The sequence below is a fragment of the Prionailurus bengalensis genome, chromosome D2, assembly GCF_016509475.1.
Source record: "Prionailurus bengalensis isolate Pbe53 chromosome D2, Fcat_Pben_1.1_paternal_pri, whole genome shotgun sequence".
Classification (NCBI taxonomy): Eukaryota; Metazoa; Chordata; class Mammalia; order Carnivora; family Felidae; genus Prionailurus; species Prionailurus bengalensis.
In genome coordinates, this window is record NC_057351.1 from 34,753,259 (window position 1) to 34,779,394 (window position 26,136).

The 26,136-nt window shown below is 36.7% G+C and overlaps 1 protein-coding gene and 1 non-coding gene across 5 annotated transcripts in view; one reads left to right on the plus strand and one right to left on the minus strand.

The window, feature by feature from the left end:
- Positions 1-26,136, plus strand: part of ADK (adenosine kinase) — a 537,819-nt gene that overhangs the window by 509,581 nt on the left and 2,102 nt on the right. The gene's annotated exons all lie outside the window — the stretch shown is intronic.
- LOC122493582 lies at positions 25,082-25,188 on the minus strand. The gene has a single exon (XR_006299941.1). It is a non-coding gene; the product is annotated as a U6 spliceosomal RNA (small nuclear RNA).

The following is a 26,136-nucleotide window of genomic DNA, read 5'->3' on the forward strand; positions in this document are numbered from 1 at the left end:
GCCTTCTGGTACTACTGCTCACCTGCCTAAATGACTAATAAAAGTGATGATAATCTGAGGGATGACCTCTTCTGAAGCCTGGAAGCAACTGTCAAAAAGGACAGTGAAAGATTTTGGGAGAGTGTTCTTTGCCTTTGAAATGCTATGTAATGATAAGCTAAATTCAACCCTGAGTTAAGTCATTAAGCCATGAAATAGCAGATTATAAAGTTTTGTTACATAAGAGGGCACCACCAGAGCTCTTTCTTTCAATTTTTCAGGAGATAGAGGAAATTGGTTTTCTACAGTTCTGTATGTATGTATGTATGTATGTATTGAAATAAGCTCTAGGCCCAACATGGAGCTTGAATTCACAACCCCAAGATCAAGAGTTGCATACTCTACCAACTGAGCCAGCCAGGTGCCCCTTCACAGTTGTATTTGAATCTTTATTCTATATTAAAGTATTCAAAAGCAGAGAGAAAAGAAAAGATATGGATTTATAATTAGCACCCTATTTTTACATGTACATTTTAAAATCCCTACAGTACAGCTATGTATTTTGTTCTATTCAATCTTCTTAAGAATGACACTATGTGAGGGACCTTTTTGGCATGGAAGGGAGGGTAAGATATAGTAGGTAGCCATACTTTGGGTTTAAGCCTCTTTGAACAAAAGGAACAGAAATCCATTTCGTTTAGCTAAGGATAAGGAATTTTTTTTTAAGGAAGCACACAAGCATTAAGGAAGACATTGTAACACAGTGGTTAAGACAATGGGTCTCCAGACAGGTTTGAATCCTGGTACTGCCATTAACTAGTTCTGGGACTACAGACAAGTTACTTAACATTTCTAAGCCTTAGTTTCCTCATCTATAAAAATGAGGATAATGAGTGCCTATATCACTTGGGTTATCATGAAAGTTAAATGAAATAATGTTTGTAAAACACAGTGCCTGACACGTCATAAGGTATTATTATGTGTTAGTCTGTTATCAAACAAATCTCATAAAAGAGCCCAAACTGGACAGGTTTTCACTTAAAGTGGAGCCAGATCGTAATTCTAGATTCAAATCAGTTCCAGGGACCTGAATAGCAGATATTCATGGATCTTCACTCCAGTACTCACGCATTAATGTTGTTCAGCTGTCATTGCCTGTGTGCATCTTCCTACCTCACAATCAACTTCCTGGTCTCTCTTGGCTTCCCATTCTGGCTCCTTAAAGAGAACATTAGGTTAGCTCAATTTTGTGCCATTCATCCGTAGCACACTGGCAGAACCATAAGTTGTTTGCTCTTGGGTCAGATCCCCTCCCCTGGGTTTGGTTAGTAGTAAGGGTTGATTTACATGCACAAACTGTATCAACCAGCCCCCTAACCAATGCTAGAGGGGAGGTGACTTTTCTTAAAAGGATAATGGATGGATAAGCTCTAAATGTGTATGTTGGTGTGCCTGTCTACACCCTTTTTCTCATACTCATGGTTCTTAAAATGTTCCCTACAGCACAATCCATCTATAACACAACACACGGAACATCAAATACCCTGAATCTCAAGCTGGAAACCTAGGAGTCATTTTTTTAATTAAGCTTTTATTTTAATTCCAGTTAGCTAACATATAGTGTTATAGTGGTTTTAGGTGTACAATGTAATGATTCAACAATTCCATACATGACCTGGGGTGCTCTTCACAAGTGCCCTCCTTAATCCCCATCACCTATTTCACCCGTCTCACTCACCCACCTCCCCTCTGATAACCATCAGTTTGTTCTCTATAGTTAAGAATCTGTTTCTTTGTTTGTCAGGGTTTTTTTCCCCTTTGCTTGTTTGTTTTGTTTCTTAAACTGAGCATGAGTGAAATCGTATGGTACTTCTCTTTCTCTGACTGACTTATTTCACTTAACTTTACACTTTCTAGCTCTGTCTACATTCTTGCAAATGGCAAGATGTCATTCTTTTTATGGCTGAGTAATATTTCACTGTATATGTATATATACCACATCTTTTTTTTTTAAGTTTATTTATTTTGAGAAAACAGAGAGAGTGCAAGCAGAGGAGAGACAGAGAAAGAGGGAAATCTTAAGCAGGCTCCGTGCTGTCAGCTCAGAGCCCATTCAGGGCTCAAACTCACGACACTGAGATTATGACCTGTGCTAAAATCAAGGCTTGGATGTTCCACTGACTGAGCCACCCAGGAGCCCCAATACCACATCTTCTTTATCCATGCATCTATTGATGGACACTTGGGCTGCTTGCACAATTTGGGTATTGTAAACAATGCTGCTATAAATATAGGAGTATATGCATCCCTTTGAATTGGTGTTTATGTATTTGGGAGTAGTACAATTGCTGGGTCGTAGGATAGTTCTATTTGTAACTTTTTGAGGAAACTCCATACTGTTTTCCACAGTGACTGCACCAGTTTGCATGCCCACCAGCAATGCACAAGTGATGCATTTCTTTCCATGTGTCCATACCTTCAGTGAGTTCTTTTGAGTCAATTTTTAGAATATATCTCATATCATCTTTCCTCACCTTCATCCACTTTTCTCCCATGACCTTAGCTTAGGCCTGTTTTCTACTTACTACAGCAGCTCCTAACTTATTTTCGTACTTTCAGTCTTTCTTGCTCTCCATTCCATTTTCTAAACCCTAGCCAAAATAATCCTTTTAGGGAGAGACTTAATTACTTCACTTCCTTGCTTCAGTGGCTTCTAGTTGTGTTATAGATGGATTTAGTTAGACTAAAATCTAAACCCCTAAAAGATCTGCCCTAAAAGATCTATACCATCCGCTATCTGTGAATCTGTATTTCATGCTGCTCTCTTTCTCAGCTTTGCTTCAGCCCTCTGATTATATTGGCCTTCTTCTTTTAGGCCTTGGACACATGGAGCTCCCTTGGCCTAGAATTGTCTTTCCCTGCTCTTTACATGGCTATCTCTTTCTCATCCTCAGTTTCAACTTAAAGGTCACCTCTTCTCTAACTATCCTATCTATTGTGGGTCCCTTCACTACTATTCTCTACTGCTACACATAGTTATTTTCCTTAATAGCACTTAACATAGTCTGGAATTATCTTTTTTTTTTTTTTTGTATATATTTTTTAATGTTTACTTATTTTTGAGAGAGAGAGAGACAGAATGCGAGCGGGGAGGGGCAGAGAGAGAAGGAAACACAGAATCTGAAGCAGGCTCCAGGCTCTGAGCTGTCAGCCTCTGTGTCAGCACAGAGCCCGACGTGGGGCTCGAACACACAAACTGTGAGATCATGACCTGAGCCAAAGTCAGACGCTTAACCAATGGAGCCACCCAGGCGCCCCTCTCTGGAATTAATTTATTTACTTATTTATTATCTTAGTTATCTTAATTACTAACTTATTACTTCGGATTTTTTTTTTTTTTTGTATCTTCCTTATTAGAATATAAGCTTCAAGAGAACCAGGGACTCTGTGTGTCTTATTCACCAAAGTATCCCTAGGAACCGAAAAAGTCCCTGGCATAAATACTCAGTAAATATTTTTTATGTGAATGAATTAATCAATCACATGGCCAGCTGAAAGCAAACTTGCACCCTTCCATCAAATAAAAACCATTCTAGTGAAGAAACTTGTTATCACAGGATTTTGTCAGAAGGTGTGGAATGAGGCAGGAAATAGTAAAGTAGGCCATACTTTAGTATAGGGTCGCCTTGATTTAAGATAAACCTATGCTAAGGGTGTCTGGGTAGCTCAGTTAGCTGAGCATCCAACTCTTGATTTCGGCTCAGGTCATGATACCAGGGTCATGGGATCAAGCCCAGCATCAGGCTCCACACCGAGATTGGAGCCTGCTGAGGATTCTTTTTCTCTCCCTCTGCCCCTCTCCCTACTCATGTTCTCTCTCTCTTTCTCAAATAATTTAAAAAAAAAAAAAAAAAGATTAGCCCATGTTAAAAATTTTTTTTTTAATTTTTTTAAAAAATTTTAAAAAATTAACCCATGCTGAGGCACCAGGGTGGCTCATTTGGTTAAACATCTGACTTCAGCTCAGGTCATGATCTCACGGTTCATGGGTTCAAGCCCTACATCGGGCTCTGTGTTAACAGCTTGGTGCCTGGAGCCTGCTTCAAATTCTGTATCTCCCTCTCTCTCTCTGTGCCCCTCCCCTGCTCATGCTCATGCTCATGCTCATGCTCAAATATTGATAATAAAACATGAAAAATTAAAGAAAAAAGATTAACTCATGCTAGTATGTATATGCAACTAAGCCAATGACAGAGAGACCGATCACAGATCTCTTTTTCCTACTGTTACTTAAAATAGAGGTAAGTTTAAAAAAAAAAAAAAGAGGTAAATATGGAGGGATGCCTGGCTGGTTCAGTCGGTAGAGCATGTGACTTGATCTCGGGGTCATGAGTTCAAACCCCTTGTTACACATAAGATGACTTTTTAAAAAATAGAGGTAAATCTGGAGAGAATGCATGTGTTGGGAAAGAAGGCAACATCTAATATCAATTGTCCTGAGTATTTATAATACAAATAAGAAAACTAATTGTCAAGATCATAGATCTGTGCATCAGTTCCTGTTGTAACAGGCAATGGCATACAGATCAGAGGCTCCAGTCAGGATTTCACAGAATATGTTGAAGTTTTCCTGTAGTTATTTAAATTTGGTTTGCCAGAATGCCCAGTGAATGTCCAGCGCATTAAATAACAGCACACCTGTACTGTCCTACCTAGGACCTTTGCTGGTATTCCCTCCACTGACAGGTGGGAGTGGAGTAAAGGGTAGGTCCTCCCCAGAGAAAGCAATGATCATCTCTAGTGAAGAGCACTTGACGTGAACTGAGCCTGGTACATACCCCATGTTTCATTGTCCACTCAGCTTCCTAAGCTTTAGCCACAGAATGGTCCTTAACTGTTTACATTTTCATCAGCACTCACATCAGATCACTAAACCTATTTTTTCTACTTCCTGACCTTATTATCTATCACCTAGGATAGTGTTTTTCAAACTTGAGCATGTATAAGGATCACCTGGAAGACTCATTAAAAGACAGTTTCTGGGCCCTATCCAGGTTTTGATTTGGTAGGTCTAGGATAAGACTTAGGTGATCTAGAGACCACAGTTTGCAAACCACTCCTAAAGTACTACAGTAGATTCATATTTGATCTCTCTGCCAACAGTCTCTTTCCTAGTAAATTCATGTTTCACACTTCTGCCGGGATTATTTTTAAAGTATTTACATAGCTTTCTCTCCTAAAACTATAAAATTCTCAAAGACAAACACTATGTTTTATCCATCTTTGAGTCATGATGTCTAGTAATGGTATAGGCATTCAATAGCTGTTGGTTGACTGGATAAATCAAAATATTTTTTATAGCATTCTTGGTTTTTACTTTTTTTTCATTTGCTTCTTATAATAAAAAATCAAGTATAGGAGTGGTAGTAGCATGGGTCTAATAAATTGAGGATTATACTAGTCAAAGTTTTAGTATATATCTTATTCTCTAAAGCAGCTACATGTAATAAAAATACAGCCTTAAAGTTGACTGTCTCATATGCCATGTAGCAACATGTATCTGGTAACTATTGGTATAGAGAGTATAGCAGGCCAGTTTAAGAAAGCACATAAATCATTACCAAAGTGTAGATATTTAAGAAAGGTGGAAAACAAAGTATTGAAAAATCAAATTGACCCAGAAATGACTGAGAGCACATTTTTTACATGGAAGACAGGGGGAATATAGAATTCAGCACTGTTAGTTGCTGTAAAATATTATATCAGGTTTGCTTTAATTACACAGTAATGTCTCAAAGAACAAAGGTAAATTACATGATAACTTATGTTACTACTCCCACATTATCTCTTAATAACTATGTAATTAACTTGTCACTATATAAAGTGTGTAGTTTGATATTACTCATGTATAAAGAACATTGATAACTTAAATGAAGGAGCTGGGGTCGGGCGAGGAATGGAGGCAGTAGGAAAATCATAATATTATAACAATCAGGAATTCAAATGATTCATTAGATCATTGACCCAGTCCTCAATAATCTGAGCCAAAACCCTGGAAAGTAACAGTGGAATCTTAGGTGAACCATGTAGCTTTCTAAGACAAAAAGCATATAATAAACTAAGAAAATTTACCAAACAGCGAAATAGATAAGTGAGGTTGGTATAATGCATATACTTTTAAACAGTCCATTTTGTTTAGAGAGATTCTTCTTTTTAAGTAAACGTTTATTTTTTTCATGGAAAAAACATTCTTTCACTCATATCATTTTACCAACTTCTTGAATTTATGTGTATGGCCCATGTGGTAAGAATGTGCAGAACCAGGAACTCTCTTTCATTGATGATGGGAATGCAAAATGGCACAGCCACTTTGGAAAACCGTTTGGCAATTTCTCACAAAACACACTTTTACCATATGACCCAGTAATCATGTTCCTTGGTATTTACCCAAATAAATTGAAAACTTATGTCCATGTTACAACAGATGCACATGGATGTTGACAGCAGCCTTCATTTTAATTGACAAAACTTGGAAGCAACCAGCATGTCCTTCAGTGGGTGACTAGATAAACTGATACATCCATGCAATGGAATATTATTCAACCACAAAAAGAAGTGAGCTATCAGGCCATGAAAAGACACAAAGGAAACTTAAACACATCGTACTTAATTAGAGAGGCCACTCTGAAAAGGCTGTATACTGTATGATTCCAACTATATGGTATTTGGGGAAAGGCAAAACTATGGACACAGTAAAAATATCAGTGGTAGTCAAGGGCTTGGGTGGAGAGTAGGGAGGGATAAGTTGGTAAAGTACAAGAGTTTTTTTAAGGCAATGAAACTATTCTGTATGATACTGTAATGGTGGAAAACAGATCATTATATATTTTTCAACTCTTAAAGAATGAATAGCACAAAAAGTGAGCCCTAATGTAAACCATGGACTTTAGTTGTTAATAATGAATCAATATTGGCTCAGCAGTTGTAACAAATGTACCACACCAGTGCAAGATATTAGTGATAGGGGAAACTGAGGGATGGTGGGGGGGGGGGGGGCGGTCGGGGATGAGAAGGTATAAAGGAACTCTGTACTTTCCATTCAGTTTTTCTGTAAATTTAAAAATGCTCCAAAAAATAGAGTTTATTAATTTTTTTTAAATACCAAAGTGTTTGAAAAACTTTTATTCTACCTATCTCATTTTACCAGTATCTTCAGTATATGTGTGAACCCTATGTTTCCCAGCTTCATCAGTGTCCTGTGGTGCTGAGTGTCTTATGGCCAGTTACCTCACAGTTTTTACCAAAAAGCTTGTTTTCATTGATATCACATAATAGCCACTCTATCCAAGTACAGTGATCCTTTCTGCTTAATTCTATCAGGAATTTTCCCAGCAATCCCTGCTAAGGAAGCATTGGCCCTTGAATTTCCATTTCAAAAGATGCAGACTGATTTACTTGGCATATAGTTTCTATAGATGAAGACTTCATTCGAGAAAGAAAGACTGTGCTTAAGTCTACTCAGAAATTTTGTAAGATGTTCCCTCTCACATTACCTATGTTTCCCTAAGTATAAAATACAGAAAGTAGTGAAGATCTTTATGTCCTTGAGGAATCTTCTAAGAAGAGTGACCAATTTCATTGTACTTACACTGATTTACTTTGTGGAAAGCTGTATTCCCAAGTGACTACAATTATTAATGAACTCTAAAGAAATAAGTGGAAAACTGTTAGAACAAAACATCACTTAGCTGAAATTTTTGAATGAGTTATTCATAACTATCTATCTGAATAGTTAAACATCCCCATGTTATTGTTTAAAATAATATTTATTGGCTTTTTTATTATAAAAGTAATACTTCTTATTATAAAAGTAATATTTCTTATTATAGAACATTTACAAAATGAGAAAAGCAAACAGAAAATAAAAAATCATCTTTGAAATTAGGAAATGATGATGTTGTCTTTTTAAACACACATAAAATTTGCTTTTTTATTGTTTTGAATAAAAATGTTTCTAAAGTATATTGCATGGATATGACCAAAAAGTAAAAATGAAAGGAAACACATATAGAAATTTAATAAAGTCAGGATGGGTAAAATAGCACTCTGTAATATCCTTGCAGTTCTTCTGTAAATGTAAAATTATTTCCAAATAAAATGTTTAAAAACAATTGGAACAGTATGGATTACTTAAGGCATAGTAGTGGAACAAAAATATAGCTTTTTGGGAAAAACAAAGGTTAATTACTACCAATCACCATACTCAAAGAATTTCCAGATGGAATAAAGAGTTAAACGACCACAAATGAACTAAAAGAAAATATAGTCTGATGTTTATTCAATCTCATGCTGTGGAAAACCTCACTCAGCCTAAATTCAGTGGAAAATTTATTAAAGAAAGATTAATATATCTATATAACAATAAAAATAAAAGGCAAATGACAAAGTAAGGAAAAGTGTTTGCAACATATATAATAGATAAACTGGGACTGTCTCTTAAAAGTCAGTAAAAGGTATTCCAATAGAAAAATAGATAAAAGTTGTCTTCAGTTTATAAAAAGAAATACAAATGACTAGGAGGCATATGAAAAGTGTTCAACCTCCCTAAACGAATAACTGTAAATTAAAACAAGATTCTGCTTTTTACTTTTCAAATTATCAAACAGAACTTTTAATAGCAAGAATGCTATTGGGAATGTACATTAATGAGATCTTTTTGAAAAGAAATTTGGCAGTATGTGTATAGAGCCTGAAAAATTATTAATTACCCTTAAAGAAACTTATCCTAAGGAAATTAAAAATATGCACAACGATTAATGTCATAAGAATGTTATAAAGATATTCATTGTGGTGTTATTTATATTTAAAAAAATAGAAACAGCCTAAATATCCAATAATGGGATTAAGTCAAGTATGCTATATCCACATTTAAAAAGCATGATATCTAGGAGTATTTAAAGATATGGCAAAATGATCCTAATAAACTTTTATTGCAGGAATAATAGGAAGTAGAAAATACAATAGTACATAAAGGATATACACATATATAATAGAAGTAATAGATACAATGAAAAGTAAGCATTTCTCCTACCCCAATCCTCTAATTCCCCTCCCTGAGGCAGCTTTACTTGCTAGTGTTTGTAAATCCTTCCAGAAATAACCTGCACATATACAAGTTTGTGTATGTATACATATCCCAGTTTTTATCAAATGTGAATAATATATACTGTGTTTACTGTTCTGTACCATTGATTTTTCATTTTCTCATATCTTGGAGATTGTTTCATAGCAGCATATAAAGATCTACCTTATTGTGGCTGTTTTGTATTATTCCATTCCATGGATTTAATCTCTCTCCTTTACAAATTGATGGATTTTACTGAGCATAAATCATATAACTTTTTAAAGAAGAAACATGGTAGACATTACCTTAATCAAGTGATGAAACTTAACGTCACCCAGGATGGAACAAACCAACACCATGTACCCTCAGTGAAATACCCTAAGAAGGATACAGCATCATTTCTGTGATACTCCTGCCAAACTTGTTAAACCTGAATGAATCTAATCATGAGGAAACATCAGACAAACCCAAATTGAGAGATAGTGTGCAAAATAGCTTAACTGGACTTTTCAAAAATGCCAGTTTTGAAATGTTGAATGAGAGGGGATACTTTTCTAGATTAAAAGAGACTAAAAGGAACATGACAACAAAATGGAACTATGATCCTGGATTAGATTCTGAAGCAGACAAAAAAATCTATAAAGGATATTACTGTGACAAGTGAGGATACTTTAATATAGACTGTATATTAGATACAGTATAGTATTAATATTAAATTGGTCATTTTTATTACAAACAATGCTGTAATGGATGTCCTTGTACTTACGCTTTTGTACACGTATATGCATATATATAGCTTAGAGGCCACTTTGAATTTTTAGAAGTAGAATTGCTGAGCTTGAAGGCTTTGTACACTTAAAGTTGTTGTTTGTTTATTTGTTTGTTTTTTTAAGTTTTATTTAAGTAATCTCTACACCCAACATGGGGCTCAAATTCACGACCCCAAGATCAAAAGTTGCATGCTCTTTCAACTGAAGCCAGCCAAGGCACCCCTGTGCACTTGTAGTTTTGATAGACACTGCCTAAGTGCCCTTCAAAAAGAGTGCTCATTTACACTCCAGTATATAATTATGTTCACTCTCTTTGATAATACAATGTATTAACTATTTTTATCTTTACTAACCTCTTAAGTGAAAAATGGTATCACATTGTCTAGATAACATATTTTTAGTGAAAAAAGGCTACATAACAATATCTAATAGTATGATATCAAGATACATATGTATGTATATATACACTATATATACACACAGGGACACATATATATGCATACATGTGTATACATATGTTTATACATCTTGGCAGATATACAGAGAAATGTTAAAAGTTGTTATTTACTAATTTTTTTAAGTTTTGAAGTGGCACATTTTATAAAGTAATAGATAAAATGTATAATCAAATACAAATAATAATAATATGAAGAGGCCTCTACCTACAACCCAGTTGAGAAAGAGAACATTTACTAATACTTTTGCCTCTTTACTGCTAATATCTTTAAAGCCCCTGTATACCTCACCCCAATTTGGTTCTCCTGCACCAGAAATAACTATTTCCTAATTGTTTTCTTTTATTTTAAATTTATGACATATTAATATATTCCTAAACAATGTGAGAACTTACCTATGTTCGCATACATACTTTATTGAATTCCATCATAGGAATATGCTATGATGAATTCAGTTTGTGGTTAATGGACACTTTAGTTGTTTCTAGCTTTTAGCTATTATTACCAATGTAGCTATGAATACTCTGATACATGTGTCCTACCTAACGCAAGAGTTTCTCTAGGATGTATACATAGTTGTGAAAATGCTTGGTCACCTTTACTAGGTAATGCCAAATCATTTACCCAACTCACTCCTCCCAATTTTAACTCCTATCAGGTCTGTACAAAGATTACAAGGCATCATCATCAAGTGGTAGAGTCAAACTTTTAAGTTTTTGCTAATCCAGTGGATGTATAGTAGAATCTTTTTGTTGTTTTAATTTGCATTTTCCCTCATTACTAATAAGGTTGAGCATCTTATGTTTCCTCTAGAAAAGCTTAAAGTTTATTTCGAGAGAGAGAGACAGAAAACATGAGAGGAACATACAGAGAGGAAGAGAGAGAGAGAGAGAGAGAGAGAGAGAGAGAGAGAGAGAATCCCAAACAGGCTCCAGACTGTCAGCGCAGAGCATGATGCAGGGCTCGAATTCACGAACTGTGAGATCATGACCTGAGCCAGAATCCAGAGTGCTTAGCTGGCTAAGCCATGCAGGCACCCCTTTCATACAGATTTTAGAATCAACTTGTCAGTTCCTCAAAACCTTGTTGAGACTGTGAATTTACATTAATCAGCAGCGCCTGTGTGGCTCAGTTGATTTAACGTCCTACTTCGACTCAAGTCATGGTCTCAGGTTCATGAATTCTAACCCCGCGTTGGGCTCAGTGCTGACAGCTCAGAGCCTGAAGTCTGCTTCATGGATTCTATGTCTCCTTCTCTCTCTTCCCTTCCCCCACTCGTATTCTGTCTCTCCCCCTCTCTCTCAAAAATAAATAAAACATTAAAAAAAAAAACAAAAAATTGAATTTGTATTGATCAATCTTCTAATCCAAGAACCTGGCATATCTCTCTATTTATTTAGGTCATTATAATGTTTTTTGATAAGGGCTTATAATTTTCTTCATTTGAGACTGGCATAATTTGTGTTGCTTTTGTATCTTTTTTCAAATTTCTTTTGTCTTTGTGTTACTGATATATTTTTCTCATAGCCAGCAATCTTCCCAAAGTCTCTTAAGTCCAATAATTTATAGACTATTTGGGGTTTTCTATATAGAATATTCTTAACTGAAAATAATGACAAGTTTATTTTGATTTTTACACTTTTTAATTTTTTTCTTAGTCTTATTACTCTTGTTAGGCTCTCCATGCTATATTAAATAGCATTGATTATTCTTTATAATGGGACTATGTGTGTGTTTTATTTACTTCTTAATTCTGCTGGGGTTTTTTTTCTACTTTTTCTACATCTGTTGGTTATTACTTTTACAATCAGGAAAAAAAATCTTTTTCCTTGCTTTATTAAACTAAATAGGCTCGTAGTGAAGTCATGAGGGGTGGTCATTGTACATGTAATATGCATGACCATGGCAGCTGCTATTGCTTGAAGTCTTGTGCCTGAGATAATACTCTGTTTCACATTGTTAGTGAATTACATGGCTTAAAAACTACTTCAAACACATATACATTTGTATATATTGTCAGGTAAACAAAGTACTGTCTAAATGTATAAGAATTTAAACTTAGCATAAAATGTGATTTTTAAAGAAAATTATGTATATTCTACAAATGCTTTAAAATGTTTTACTCTTGGGGCATCTGCGTGACTCATTCAGTTAAGTGTCTTACTCTTGATTTCGGCTCAAGTCATGATCTCACAGTTCATGAGATCAAGCCCTGCATCAGGCTGTATGCTTTCAGCACAGAGCCTGCTTGGGATTCTCTCTCTCCTTCTTTCTCTGCCCCTCACATCACCCCCCTCTCAAAATAAATAAACTTAAAAGGAAATGTTTTACTCTCCAGGGTGCCTTGGTGTCTCAGTCAATTAAGTATTCGACTCTTGATTTTGGCTCAGGTCATGATCTCAAGGTTTGTGGGTTCAAGCCACCATGTCAGACTCAGTGATGACAATGCAGAGCCTGCGTGGGATTCTCTCTCTCTCCCCCTCTATCTCTGCCTTTCTCCCATTCATATGTGCATGCTCTCTCTTTCTCTCTCTCTCAAGATAATTAAACTTTTTTTTAATGTTTATTTATTATTGAAAGAGAGTGAGCAGGGGAGGGGCAGAGAGAGAGGGAGACACAGAATCTGAAGCAGGTTCCAGGCTCTAAGCTGTCAGCACAGAGCCCGACGCAGGGCTTGAACTCACAAACCGCGTGATCACGACCTGAGCCCAAGTCGGACACTTAATCGACTGAGCCACCCAGGCGCCCCAAGATAATTAAACTTTAAAAAAAATGTTTTACTCTCCATACACATATTGTGGTCTGCTATATATTAAAAGTCTTTGGGGACTGTGCAAGAAGTAAAGAGATAATCACTGATATGTACTTATGCAGTATCGAGAATAATATAAGATGCTAACACTTGTAAAAGATGAATTATTAAAAGTTCATTTTTCCATCATAGTCAGAAAAGGTGCATGATAAGATTTTATTCTTTTTGTATTTATTGAGACTTGTTTTGTGCCCAAACATGTGATCTGTCCTGGAGAATATTTCATGTGCACTTGAAAAGAATGTGTATTCTGGTGTTTTTGGATGAAGTATTCTATATATACATTAGGTCCATCTGGTCCAATGTGCCATTCAAAGCCACTGTTTCCTTGTTGGTTTTTGTCTGGATCTATCCACTGATTTAAGTAGAGTGTTAACATCTCCTACTGTTACTGTATTATTGTCACTTTCTTCCTTTGCATCTGTTTTTTTTTTCCCCTCTTTGTGTCTGTTAATAGTTGCTTTATGTATAGATGCTTCCATGTTGGGTGCATAGGTATTTACAGTTGTTATATTTTATTCTTGGATTGTTTCCTTTATCATTATGTAGTGTCCTCCTCTGTCTCTTGTTACTGTCTTTGTTTTAAAGTCTATTTTGTCCAATATAAGCATTGCTACCCTGGCTTTTTTTTTTTTTTTTTGCTTCCATTTGCATGGTAATTGTTTTTCCATCCTTTCCCTTCCAATCTGCATGTGTTTTTAGGTTTGAAGTGAATCTCTTATAGGCAGCATATAGATGGGTCTTGTTTATTTATCCATTCAGTCACCCTATGCCTTTTGACTGGAGCCTTTAGTCCCTTTACATTTAAAGTAATTATTGGTAAGTATGTACTTATTGCATTTTGATACTTGTTTTCTGATTGTTTTTTGTATTTCTTCTCTATTCTCTTCTTCTTCTCTTGCTCTCTTCCCTTGTAGTTTGATGCCTTATTTTTAGTATTATGTTTGGATTCCTTTCTGTTTATTTATCTTTTCTTTATTAAACATAAGAAAAAATCCATAAAGAGCACAAATACATACAGGCTAAATAACATGCTACTAAACAGTGAATGGGTCAACCAGGAAATCAAAGAGGAAATGAAAAAATACATGGAGACAAATGAAAACAAAACCACAATTGTCCAAAATCTTTGGGATGCAGCAAACTCTGTTCTAAGAGGGAAGATTATAACAATACAGGTCTACCTCAAGGACTGAGAAAAATCTCAAGTAAACAACCTAACCTTACACCTAAAGAAACTAGAAAAGAACAAATAAAGCCCAAAACCAGTAGAAGGAAGGAAATAATAAAGATTAGAGCAGAAATAAGTGAAATAGAGACTTAAAAAACAATAGAACAGATCAATGAAATCAGAAGCTCCATCTTTGAAAAGATCAACAAAATTCATAAGCTTTTAAACTCATCAAGAAGAAAAGAGAGGGGACTCAAATAAATAGACCAGAAATGAAGGAGAAACAAAGCCAGCACCACAGAAATACAAAGGATTTTAAAAGAATATTATAAAGAATTATATGCCAACTGGACAACCTAGAAGAAATGGATAAATTCCTAGAAACATATAAACTTCCCAAACTGAATCAGGAAGAAATAGAAATTTTGAACAGAGTGATTACTAGCAATGAAATTAAATCAGTAATCAATCAACAGGAACGTCTGGGTGGCTCAGTCAGCTAAGCATCCAACTTCAGCTCAGGTCATGATGTCACAATTCGTGGGTTCAAGCCCTACATCGGACTCTGTGCTGACACCTCCGAGCCTAGAGCCTGCTTCGGATTCGGTGTCTCCCTCTCTTTTCCTCCCCCACTTATGCTCTGTCTCTATCTCTTAAAAATAAATAAACGTTAAAAAATTTTTTTCTTAAACAAAAACAAAAAACAAACTTTAATTCTTCCAAGTTCATAAAGTCTGTGTGGTACAGCTTTCTTATTTGATGACAACCAGAAAAAAGCTAAGTCATTCTTTTTGTTGTGAACGAACAATATTGTTCAACATTGTTGAACATTGTTCAACATTGAATATTGTTCAACATTGAACACAATTCAACATTATTGTTGAATGAACAATAATGGAGTCTACTGGGCTTTTAGTTTTACCCACCATGACAACTATTGGTGAAGGAACTATATATGAAAAAGAAAAAATTGATTTACAGACTTTGTTCATTTCTTTCTAAAATATCCCTAGCTCTTAAGTCTCTTGATTAAAGCTTTCTTACCTACTGACAATATTTATCACTTTTCTGTAAAGACACTGAGAAAATTCTAGGTATTATATCTCTTCTACAGTAACTACATGAAATGGACAAATTGGGGCGCCTGGGTGGCGCAGTCGGTTAAGCGTCCGACGTCAGCTCAGGTCACGATCTCGCGGTCCGGGAGTTCGAGCCCTGCGTCGGGCTCTGGGCTGATGGCTCAGAGCCTGGAGCCTGTTTCCGATTCTGTGTCTCCCTCTCTCTCTGCCCCTCCCCCGTTCATGCTCTGTCTCTCTCTGTCCCAAAAATAAAATAAACGTTGAAAAAAAAAATTATTAAAAAAAAAAAAAAAGAAATGGACAAATTAAGGTAGGAAATTATATTGCCTTTTGCCCATACCAGCCATCCCACCTCTATGTGCTTTGACGAAACTAGCTTAGCGCCTCCTCTCTGCACAGTTTAAACCCATGTTGTGGGTCTCATCTCAGACACTACATTCATTTATGCTAAAATGGATTGTTCTCCTTAACATCAGGAAAAGAAAAATCCAAATGAAAGTAACCAGAAGGTAATAAGCATTATTAATTGCTAATGGACAGAGGTTTATTCTGATAGCTCTGGATCTGTGATTGTTGCGAGATTCAGAGCCAGCCAACACTAGCCCTAGGAACCAAATTCATTGTCAGTGAGAAACCTTCACCTACCATATGCCTCAACAGCTGGAGACCTAAGGTCCACGAAATAACCCAAATTTCAGAAAAGTCCAGAGGTCATGGGATAAGCCTTCTAATCCATAGAAGGATTAGAAAGGAGTTATACAGATCCCAGAGAGAAGGAACCAAAGTAGAAAGGCAAGAACAACTGGCTCAGCATATGAGTTCCTGGTTGGAAATCTATGTTGATATTTCTTATTCTTCAGTGTTACACCTCCTGTTTCTGTTCTCTTGACTATGTTGGAAGGCATATATACAGAGCCTTACCCTTCATTATCAAGATAATGTACTGATAAGGACCATAAGAACCAGAAAAAGGCACCAGGAAAAAGGGCTCCTAGGGGACTTTTCATGTGGAGCACACATGCCAAGTCAGCTACTTAAGATTTTCTTGTTGAATTCCTGATAGGCCCAAAGTCTTTACTAAAAGAGAGGAAACTTCTTTTTTGATATATATCTGCAAGCCATATTTATCTGCTATAGTGTGTGCCAACCACACTCTAAAATTCACCACATTCAGTGAATAAGGTATGAATAAGCATTTTAGTTTCCTTGCTGACACAGTATTTGTATATATTAATAGCATACTGTTATTGTTGATATTTTTCCCTGCCTAAGAAAATACTTTATTAGAACAATATCCCCAAAATGTAAATAACTTTTAAAAGTAGCAGAAGACCAAAAATCCTTTAGAATAGGAAAACAACAAACAATTCAGAGAAAGGGATTTGTTCTTTAGACATGTAAAGAGATGTTCAGGCGTGCTTGGGTAGCTCAGTCACTTAAGCATCCAACTCTTGATTGCGGCTCAGGTTATGATCTCACGATTTGTGAGTTTGAGCCCCATGTCGGGCTGTGTGCTGATGACGCAGAGCCTGTTTGGGATTCTTTCTCTGCCCCTCCCCACTTGTGTGCACGAGCTCACTCTCAAAATAAATATTTTTAGATAAGTAAGTAAATGAATAAGTAAATAAATGGATGTTCAGCCTCACTCATAATAAGAGAAATGCAAATTAAAATTACACTGAGATATCATTTCTAACCCACTGGCAAAAATTCAAAAGCTTGACAGCACACTCTGTTGGTGAGGTTGTGGGGAAACAAGCACACTTAAACATTGCTAGTGGAAATATAAAATGGAGGATTTGGCTGTATCTAACAAAACTGCTTCCATATTTACTCTTCTACCCAGAAATTCTACTTCTAGAAATTTATCCTGAAGATACACCCCCCTACACCAACACAAAAATATCTACACAAAAAAATACTGTGGCATTCTTTGTCATTGCAAAGCATTGGAAAGTATATAAACATCCAGGTGATCAAAATTAACATCACCAGTGACTAGCAACTGGACATAATGTGCTTCAAAATATAATACCCGGAGAAGGACACAACATAATTTTGTAATATTCTGACCAGAAATGAATATTCTAAATTAAATCATGAGGAAATATCAGATAAACCCCAAATGAGAATATATGCTTCAAAAATGTCCCTGTCTCATAAGTCAAAGAAAGACTGAGGAAATGTTTGAGATTAAAGAAGACCAAAAGCACAAGAAACCCTGTACTAGATTATATGCTGGAAGGAAATACAGTGCTATGAAGAACATTATTGGGGGGCACCTGGCTGACTTAAGCAGTAGCGCATGCTGCTCTTAATTTCAAGATTGTGAGTTCAATCCCCACCGTGAGTGTAGAGATTACTTAAGAATAAAAAAAATCTTGGGGCGCCTGGGTGGCGCAGTTGGTTAAGCGTCCGACTTCAGCCAGGTCACGATCTCACGGTCCAGGAGTTCGAGCCCCGCGTCAGGCTCTGGGCTGATGGCTCGGAGCCTGGAGCCTGTTTCCGATTCTGTGTCTCCCTCTCTCTCTGCCCCTCCCCCGTTCAAGCTCTGTGTCTCTCTCTCCCAAAAATAAAAATAAACGTTGAAAAAAAAAAATTTTTAAAAAAAAAGAATAAAAAAAATCTTTAAAAAAGAATATTATTGAGTCTTTGACAAAACTGGAATATGGAGAGTAAGATTAGATAACAGTATTCTAACTGTGTTACTGAAGTTGATAACCGTAGTTGTATATGAGAATAGCCATATTCTCGGGAAGAAACACTGATGTATTTAAAGGTAAAGAGCCATGATAAATGCAACTTGCTCTCGAATGGAGAAAGTTTATATAGGAAAAACCTATATAAAGAGAGGGTATATATCCACAAAGGAGCAAAATGTTAACATTAAGTGCATCTGGGTAAAGGATATATAGGTGCTATTCACATTATGTTTATTCTTGCAACTTTTCTGTGAATTTGAAATTATTTCCAAATAAAGGTTTTTATTCAGAATATACTTTAGGTTAGGTAATAATTAAAAATTCTAACTTAGAGGGGCGCCTGGGTGGCTTAGTCAGTTGAGCATCTGACTTTGGCTCAAGTCATGATCTCACAGTTGGTGGGTTCGAGCCCTGCATCAGGCTCTGTGTTGACCGCTCAGAGCCTGGAGCCTGCTTCAGATTCTGTGTCTCCTTCTCTCTCTGCCCCTCCCCTGCTCACTCTCTGTCTCACTCTGTCTCTCAAAAATAAATAAATGCTGGGCGCCTGGGTGGCGCAGTCGGTTAAGCGTCCGACTTCAGCCAGGTCACGATCTCGCGGTCCATGAGTTCGAGCCCCGCGTCGGGCTCTGGGCTGATGGCTCAGAGCCTGGAGCCTGTTTCCGATTCTGTGTCTCCCTCTCTCTCTGCCCCTCCCCCGTTCATGCTCTGTCTCTCTCTGTCCCAAAAATAAAAATAAACGTTGAAAAAAAAATAAAAAATAAATAAATAAATGCAAAAAAAAATAATAAATTCTAACTTAGGGGCGCCTGGGTGGCTCAGTTGATTGGGCATCCAACTTAGGCTCAGGTAACGATGTTGTGGTTTGTGAGTTCGAGCCCCGCATCAGGCTCTGTGGTGACAGCTCAGAGCCTGGAGCCTGCTTTGGATTCTGTGTCTCCCCCCCTCTCTCTGTCCTCCCATGCTCATGCTCTGTCTCTCTCTGTCTCTCAATAATAAATAAACGTTAAAAAAAAATTTTTTTAATTCTAACTTAAAAAATTATATTCAGTGGAAATGCAAACTGGTGCAGCCACTCTGGAAAACAGTATGGAAGTTCCTCAAAAAACTAAGAATAGAACTACCCTACAACCCAGCAATTGCACTACTAGGCATTTATCCATGGGATACAGGTGTACTGTTTCAAAGGGGCACATGTACCCCAATGTTTATAGCAGCACTATCTACAATAGCCAAAGTATGGAAGGACCCCAAATGTCCATCGATGGATGAATAGATAAAGAAGTTGGGATATATATATACAGTGGAGTATTACTCGGCAATCAAAAAGAATGAAATCTTGCCATTTGCAACAACATGGATGGAACTAGAGGGTATTATGCTAAGTGAAATTAGTCAGAGAAAGACAAATATCATATGACTTCACTCAAATGAGGACTTTAAGAGACAAAACAGATGAACATAAGGGAAGCAAAAATAATATAAAAACAGGGAGGGGGGCAAAACATAATAGTCTCTTGAATATGGAGAACAAACTGAGGGTTACTGGAGGGAGTGTGGGAGGGGGGATGGGCTGAATGGGTAAGGGGCATTAAGGAATCTACTCCTGAAATCATTGTTGCACTATATACTAACTTGGATGTAAACTAAAAAATAAAATTAAATAAAAATTAAAAATTAAAAAAAATAAAAAATAGAACTACACTATGACCCAGCAATTGCACTGCTAGGTATTTATCCAAAAGACACAAAAATGCTAATTCAAAGGAGCACATGCACCTTTATGTTTATAGCAGCAGCACTATCAACAATAGCCAAAGTATGGAAAGAGCCCAAATGTCCATCGACTGCATGAATGGAAAAAGAAGATGTAGTATATATATTCTGTGGAATGTTACTCAGCCATGAAAAAGAAATGGAGTCTTGCCATTTGCAACAATGTTGTTGTAACTAGAGTGTATTATGCTAAGCAAAATAAGTCAGAGAAAGACAAATACATGATTTCACTCATATGTGGAATTTAAGCTACAAAACATGGGGCACTTGAGTGGCTCAGTCGGTTAAGCGTCCAACTTCAGCTCAGGTCATGATCTTGCAGTTCACGAGTTCAAGCCCCATGTCAGGCTATGCACTGATAGCTCAGAGCCTGGAGCCTGCTTCAACTTCTGTGTCTCCCTCTCTCTCTCTCTCTGCCCCTCCCCCACTCGCACTCTGTCTCTCTGTTTCTCTCTCTCTCTCAAAAATAAACATTAAAAAAATTTAAGATACATGGGAATGCAAGCTGGTGCAGCTACTCTGGAAAACAGTATTGAGGTTCCTCAAAAAACTAAAAATAGGGGCGCCTGCGTGGCTCAGTCCGTTCAGGTCATGATCTCACGGTCCGTGAGTTCAAGCCCCACGTCGGGCTCTGTGCTGACAGCTCAGAGCCTGGAGCCTGCTTCGGATTCTGTGTCTCCCTCTGTCTCTGACCCTCCCCTGTTCATGCTCTGTCTCTCTCTGTCTCAAAAATAAATAAACGTTAAAAAATTGTTTAAAAAAACTAAAAATAGAACTACCCTACGACCCTGCAATTGCACTATGAGGCATTTATCCAAGGGATACAGGTATGCTGTGTTGAAGGGGCACATGCACCCCAATGTTTATAGCAGCACTATTTACAATAACCAAAGTATGGAAAGAGCCCAAATGTCCATCGATGGATGAATGGATAAAGAAGTTGTGGTATATATATATACAATGGAGTATTACTTGTCAATCAAAAAGAATGAAATCTTGCCATTTGCAACAACATGGATGGAACTAGAGGGTATTATGCTAAGTGAAATTAGTCAGAGAAAGACAAATATCATATGACTTCACTCATATGAGGACTTTGAGACAAAACAGATGAACATAAGGGAAGGGAAACAAAAATAATACAAAAACAGGGAGGGGGCAAAACATAATAGTCTCTTGAATATGGAGAACAAACTGAGGGTTACTGGAGGGGGTGTGGGAGGGGGGATGGGCTAAATGGGTAAGGGGCATTAAGAAATCTACTCCTGAAATTACTGTTGTACTATATGCTAACTAATTTGGATGTAAATTTTTTTTAATTAAATTAAAAAATTTTTTTAAAAGAAAAAAAAGCAAAAAAAAAATTTAAGATACAAAACAGAGGGACATAAGGCAAGGGAAGCAAAAATAAAGTAAAAACAGAGGAAGACAAACCATAAGAGACTCCTAAATACAAAGAACAAACAGGGTTACTGGTGGGGTGTTGGGTTGGGGGGGGAAGGGCTAACGGGGTGAGGGGCAATAAGGAGGACACTGGCTGGGATGAGCACTGGGTGTTATAAGTAAGTGCTGAGTCACCAAATTCTATTTCTAAAAAAATAACTATATTTTGATTTAAAAAAATTATATTGAGGAACATTACAGTAAGTCAAATAAGCCAGACACAAAAGAACAAATATTGTGTGATCCTATTCATATGAGGTACCTAAAATAGGCAAATTCATAGAGACAGACAGTAGGGGAGCAGTTGCCAGAGGCCAGAAGTAGAGAATCATTGTTTAAAGAATATAGAGTTTCTGGTGAAGTGATAAAAAAAGTTCTGAAAATCGATAGAAGTGATAGTTACACAACATTGCAAAATAATCTTAATGCCATGAATTGCACACTTAAAAATAGTTAAAATGTTAAATTTTAGGTTATGTACGTTGTACACAATAAAAAACTATCTCAGAATATTTATCCATGTGATAAAATGATTCCCTATGATTCATAAAACCAAAGTTCTCTTTATTTAAACCATTGTACATAACTTTTAAGATTCACACACACAAAAAAAGATCCACATCAGCTACTTTATGAAGGGTCCACTTATAATTGATTATATAACATCTGTAGTTCACCTCAGTTGGTTTTTCTAAATAGATTATTGAAAACTGTTATTCACCCAGGGCAAAGGTCTTAGCTTTTTTCTGCATCCCGGCTTTCCACTTGTCAAAGCAAATGTCTCTTCAGAGTACTTCACTTCAGTCATCAACTAGCTATTCTCTTAGAAGGAGGATGCTGGTGCTTATGCTTTACAAAAATATTTCATAAACATAAGCTTTCCTTTTTCTCACAAAGATCATACCAGAAGGAATGAGGAAAACAGATGTTGCTTATAAGGCTTCTAATAGACGTGTTTCCATTGTAAGCTGATCTGACTCTGAATTTGGCGTCTGCTCCATTCACTGTGTGGGCTGAGCATTTTAGCCTCGCAGCTTGGCGGAAAGTTAATATTGACCTTTGACTGTTACCTGAAAACTCAATGATAAAATACTCTTACTAAACCTCTTGAGGGAGTGACTTCACATTCTAAGCAAATGTCTTCAAAATATATCACTCCATTAACCAAATTAATTTTATTATTTGGTTGGGAATACTTATTTTACTAGATACAGAGCATTCCCCACATCTAACAGGAAAAAAGCTGTGTGGTCAGAAAGGTAGAGAAGAAAGGACGTAAATCTCTTATAATGCTCTCTACAGGTCTTTATACCACAGCTTCTCAATTAATCTTCACCCCCACCAGGCTGCCAGGGCCTAGGGAACAGCCTGGAAGTCTGGCTACAGAACAGTTTCTCATTATCATCCATTCTTCTGAGTATTTGAGTCTGCTACAACAGTTCAGGTTTCCTCTGGAGGGAAAGTAGCCCCAGATTCTTCTGTTCTTGACCTATCTTATTTGTAACTACAACACTTTCTCTTTTTTTTTCATCTTTTATAGTTTTATTGTACTATGGTATACAGTAAACTGCACATAAAGTGTACATTTTTGCAAATGTTGACAGAGGCATACACCCATGAAACCATCACTATAGACATATCCACTACCCCCATGCTGTTTTGTAATCCTGCCTTCCCGCTTCTTCTCATCCACATCTGGATCATTTCCAGTTTGGGGAGATTACAAACAAAGCTTTTGTGAACATTCACTACACATCTTTAGTGTGAATATATGCTTTCACTGACCTTGGGTTAAATACTTAGAAATAAAATGACTAGGTCAAATGGTAGATGTATGTTTAACTTTTTAAGACACTGACAAATGGTTTTCAAAGTGGTCTTACAATTTTATGTTCCCACCATCAGTATATGAGGATTCCAATTCACCCACACCATTGATAACACTTGTTATGGTCAGTCTTTAATTTTAGCCATTCTAGCAGGTTGGCAGTAATATATTATTTGGCATTTGTTCATCTTCTTTGCTAAAATGTTAGTTCAACACTTTTGCTCATTCTTTATTGTGTTGTTTCTTGTTATTGAAGTGTAAAGTGTTCAATTTGACAAAGCCCAGTTATTTTTTCCTTTATAAAATTTTGTACTTTTTATGTCTTACTTAAGAGATTTTTGGCAAATTCCAAATCACTAAGATTTTCTATGTTTTCCTCTCAGAATTTAATGGTTTTACCTCTTACATTTAGATCTGTGACCCATTTCAAATTAATTTTTGTAGATGATGTTAAATAAGGGTTGAAGTGGTTTGTTTGTTTGTTTTTTTCAAATATGCCATCCAGCTGTTCTAAGAACATTTGTTTAAAAGATTATCTTTTTGGGGCACCTGGGTAGCTCAGTCGGTTGAGTGTCCCTTCTTCGGTTCAGGTCATGATCTTGCGGTCCAGAGTTCGAGCTCCGCATCAGGCTCTGTGCTGACAGCTTGGAGCCTAGAGTCTGCCTCAGGTTCTGTGTCTCCCTTCTCTCTTTGCACCTCCCCCACTCATGCTCTCAATCTCTCTCTCTCTGTCTCTCTCTCTCTCTCTCTCTCTCTCTCTCTCTCTCTCTGTCAAAAATAAATAAATATTTTTTTTAATGTTTAAAAAAGATTATCTTTTCTCCACTGGATTGTTTTGATAGTTTCATCAAAAATCAGTTGATGATATAGAAGTAGGTTTATTTCTGGACTCTGTGCAGGTGCATTGACCTGTTTGTTTATCCTTATGCCAATAGCATAGTGTCTTGATTATTTTAGTTCTGTGATAAGTTGTAACTAAAGGAATCTTGTTTTTCAAAGGTGTATTTTGACTAATCTTAGTCCTTTGCATTTCCACATAAATATTGGAATCAGCTAACAGTTTCTATAAGAAAGGCCTGCTGGAGGGGCGCCTGGGTGGCCCAGTCATGTAAGCACCTGACACTTGATTTCAGCTCAGGTCATGGTCTCACAGTTCCTGAGATCAAGCCCCATGTTGGGTTCTGTGCTGACAGCATGGAGCCTGCTTAGGATTCTCTCCCTCTATCTCTGCCCTCCCCTGCTCACATCCACATGCTCTCTCTCTCTCGAAATAAATAAACTTAACAAAAAAAACTTAAAAAACAAAACGAAAGATAGGTCTGCTAGAATTTTTATTGGTATTACATTAAATCCATAGAAAAATATCTTAGAGCTGTTAACAATATTGAATCTTCTGATCTACAGACACTTTATATCTCTCCATTTATGTAGGTTTCTTTCCTTTTTCTTGGCATTGTTTTGTCATTTACAGTGTGCAGGTCTTACACTTTTATCAGGTATTACACATATTTGATAGTATGTTAAAAGTGATTTTTAATATCAATTTCTAATTGTTCATTGCTGGTATATCTTGCTATATATACACACACAGTATGGTGTGTATATAGTATGGAAATTCAGTTGATTTTTGCATAGTGATCTTGTACCCTGCAGCCTTACTAAACTCACTTAGTAGTTTCAGTAATTTTTTTCTAGATTCTATAAGATATTCTACAAAGGCCAGGAATTTCTCAATCTCAGCATTATAGATGCAGTAAGATATTTAACAGCATCCCTCTTTCTACTTATTAGATACCAGCAGCACCCTCTACCCTAGCTGTGACAACCAGAAATTGCCAGTGGGGGGCAAAATTACCCACTATTGAGAACCATAGACATAGACAAACATGCCATCTGAAAACAAAGACAACTTCCCTTCTTTTTCCATCTTAATGCCTTTTTTTTTTAAAATATGGAACACTTCACGAATTTGCTTGTTGTCCTTGTTCAGAGGCTATGCTAAGCTTCTCTGTATCATTGCAGTTTTAGTATATGTGCTGCCAAAGCAAGCACTTGATACCTTTTATTTATTTCTTTTTTTTCTAAAATGTCTGTTTAGGGACACCTGGGTGGCTCAGTCGGTTGAGCATCCGACTTCGGCTCAGGTCATGATCTCGCAGTCTGTGAGTTCGAGCCCCACGTCAGGCTCTGTGCTGACAGCTCAGAGCCTGGAGCCTGCTTCAGATTCTGTGTCTCCCTCTCTCTCTGCCCCTCCCCTGCTCATGCTCTCTCTCTCTCTCTCTCTCTCTCTCTCTCTCTCTCTCTCTGTCAAAAAAAAAAAAACATTAAAAAAAAATAAAATGTCTAAAATGTCTGTTTATTTATTTTGGAAAGAGAGAGCAAGGGAGGGACAGAGAGAGAAAAAGAATCCCAAGCTGGCTTCATGCTGCCCGCTCAGAGCCCGACACGGAGCTTGATCCCACAACTCATGAGATCATTACCTGAGCCAAAATCAAAAGTCCAACACTTAACCAACTGAGCCACCAGGCACCCCAACTTTTATTTATTTCTTTTGTTTGCCTTAGTGTACTGGCTAAAGTGTTCAGCACAGTACACTATTTAAGAGCAAACATTTTTGTCTTGTTCTTGATCCTAAGGGGAAAACATTCCACCATCCACCATTAAGAATGATTTTAACTGTAAGTTTTTCCTAAGTGCCCTTTATCAGGTTGAGGAAGTTCCTTTGTATTCCTAGGTTGCTGAAAGTTGTTATTAGGAATGTATTTGGATTTTGCCAACTGCTTTTTCTTCTTCTATTAGATGGTCTTATGGTTTTCTTAGTTATGGTAAATTACATTGATTGATTTTTGAATGTTACACCAACCTTGCATTCCTAAGATAATAATAATTTATTATCTTTTTTAATATACTATTGGATTTGCTTTGCTAAAATTTTCTTTAAAATATTTGCATCTTTTTTTTCTTTCTTTCTTTTTTTGGTATCAGAGTGATGCTAGCCTC